We start from the raw sequence: 2,500 nt of genomic DNA, 5'->3' as shown, positions 1-2,500 counted from the left end.
ATTCAAAGCTTGCCTCTCGAAGAGAAAAGTCCACAAACCTTGTCTCGAACCGTCTCAGAAGTAACAATACCATGAGCTTTCTGATAAGTACGGTAAATACCCCTAAGAAAAGTGGTCTGGGGGCTTGCCCCCGATAGTGGGTTAGGAAGGTATGCTTTGTTTGTACGGCAAAATACCCCTAGGAAACGGGGTCTGGGGGCTAGGAAGGAATATCCCAAAGAAGGGGGTCCGGGTTAGATTAGGGTAGGTTAACAAATTTCGTTGAGATTTCGGCAACACTGACACTGGCGCGGCGCATGTTGCAGCAGTGCCGGACACTCGTTCTGATGTTGAAATTTAATCGTAATCATAATATCTTTCTTATACTAGGCCGTTTTTTTTTTTTTAATAGCTCTCCACAGGTAAAATTGTCTCGTCTTACAGAACTTCTCATATACTATTATATCCTGTTTACTTCAAATACCCTTCATAAACTACTTGACCATAATACATATAAACAAAGTAACTTTAAGCTATGCTTGAAGCCTGGTTTAAATGGTATAACAAAACATCGGTTACCCTTTGCATTATCGGCCAAACAAAACGTACAGCTCATATATATACATGTGTACTGTTTGTGCTAGCAAGCTAATCATCATATATGATTATATGAAAATCACATTTTGAATAGTTTTCTTGCCATGATATAATGTCCCAATGCAGTCCCGAGTTTTCTTTTCTTATTCAACTAAAGGACTCCCCTTCAAAGTACATTTTAATTGTGTTGTGTCCAACGGTATCATGTCTCAGTCACTGCCACTAAAAAATATCTAGTTTAGTTTGAAGAAAAAACGGAATTTCACCTCAAATAGTGTTCCTCAGAAGACGTGTTTCTTATATGCAGGGACAGCTGAGTGTGCACATTCGAACATGCTTATTTACGGAAATAAAAATTCCATAAAATCTATTCATTTTTCTAACTTTTCAGAAAAAAACCGTGGAGAAATATCAACCCATATATGTACATTGAGTACTATCTATTGACTCACCCAAGTATGCAAAAGTTACTAAATATTACGAAATATAATGCTGATTCCGTAGAGCACGCTTGGAGACGAGTGAGCAGCGCTTTCTCAACAAGACTGAGTCATGTTCTGTTTTTCGTTTTCTTTTTCCCCTTTTTTTCTGTACATTATTTCTTCACTGATTTAACTAACATTCCCAAAGCAATACAAAGGACTATTAATCTGCTTTTCTCCTTCATTCACCTTACTCTCTCTTTCCCTGTCTGCCTTTCCCTCTCCCTCTCCTTCCTTTACTTCGTAACACTATCTTTTCCAATAATCGTGACATTCCTGAGAGAGAGAGAGAGAGAGAGAGAGAGAGAGAGAGAGAGAGAGAGAGAGAGAGAGAGAGAGAGAGAGAGAGAGAGAGAGAGAGAGAGAGAGAGAGAGAGAGAGAGAGAGAGAGAGGGAGAGAGAGAGAGAGAGAGAGAGAGAGAGAGAGAGAGAGGAGGGGGGGGAGGTCAATGGTGACTAGCGTAATAAGAGAAGTGTCATGATACCATTGCCTGAAAAGCTCCACTCCTTCAGAAGCTTTCTACCTTGACAAGAGTTAGGAAGGAAATCAAGCTGAAGGAAAGTAAAGCCGAGTTGAGAGTCTGATGGTGAGCCCATGACTTGTAGATTGCATATTTCCCTGACTACCATCTAGCAGTCTGTTTCCATTCCCGTGGACCTGCTGTGGAATGTGGTCACCCTTCTCTGAAAGAGAAAATGCACCAGGGACCACTTACCGAGTCAGTAGAGACGGGAACAATATCAATTCCCTCACAGTAAATCTACAATTAAGCATATCATCATACATCAAGTTATGGAGTTCCGTTGCAGATTTGGTCGTAGTCTGCTTGTATCCTACATCGTGCATATGCCTTAGTGCGTCATGAATCTTTATAGGATGTCTAAGATTGTGGAGTTAATATCAAGCATATTTACAATGATGGGAATGGTGTGGGCATGTATAGTTTATTTCAGGAGTATTACAAGCCTTTTTTGTGCCAGTGCCTTTCAACACATAAATTTGTTAATTTGTAAGCCTGTCTTCTAATGGTAGGTCAACAATGCTGAATTTTCTGATTTTGCCATCTTCTCTGACTTTCTACAGATCCTATTTGCAGTTTCGAGGTACTGTTGAACTTTGTCTAAAAGTCTTCTAGACCGAGAACAACATCCAATACCGAGAGTTCGCTAAAACCTACTCAGTACATGCTTCTGGTGAAGACCTCTCAGTCGCAGAGTTTTACATAGGATATCTTGGCTGCAAAACCAATGGGAAGTAGAAAAGAAACGAGAAAGTTCAGGGTAGCTTGTGAGAAAGGGCACTGAAGACTCCGTTGGATCACCCGAGCTTGCCACAAACGGGGGAGCGTTTCCGAACCGGGAACAAGAGAGACAAGAAAGGGCTGAGGTGCAGTAGGATGCATTTTCCTGTTATTTGATTGCCTTCCCCTCTTTTCCCACAT

At 40.9% G+C, this 2,500-nt stretch overlaps 1 protein-coding gene across 2 annotated transcripts in view; it reads right to left on the bottom strand.

Annotated features, from left to right (window-relative positions):
* The window catches only part of LOC113817712 (deubiquitinase OTUD6B), an 11,605-nt gene extending 10,482 nt beyond the window's left edge, over positions 1–1,123 (bottom strand). Inside the window, exon 1 of one of the 2 annotated variants that reach the window (XM_027369793.2) lies at positions 1,029–1,123. The gene's annotated coding sequence lies outside the window, so the exon portion shown is untranslated. Of the gene's footprint in view, positions 1–842 lie in introns of both variants that reach the window. The other variant, XM_027369792.2, reaches the window with a different exon arrangement.
* Positions 1,124–2,500: the final 1,377 nt, after the last annotated feature.

The sequence above is a fragment of the Penaeus vannamei genome, chromosome 8 (assembly GCF_042767895.1).
Source record: "Penaeus vannamei isolate JL-2024 chromosome 8, ASM4276789v1, whole genome shotgun sequence".
Lineage (NCBI taxonomy): Eukaryota > Metazoa > Arthropoda > Malacostraca > Decapoda > Penaeidae > Penaeus > Penaeus vannamei.
Note: the sequence above shows the minus strand (reverse complement) of the source record. Positions and strands in the feature narration are given on the sequence as shown.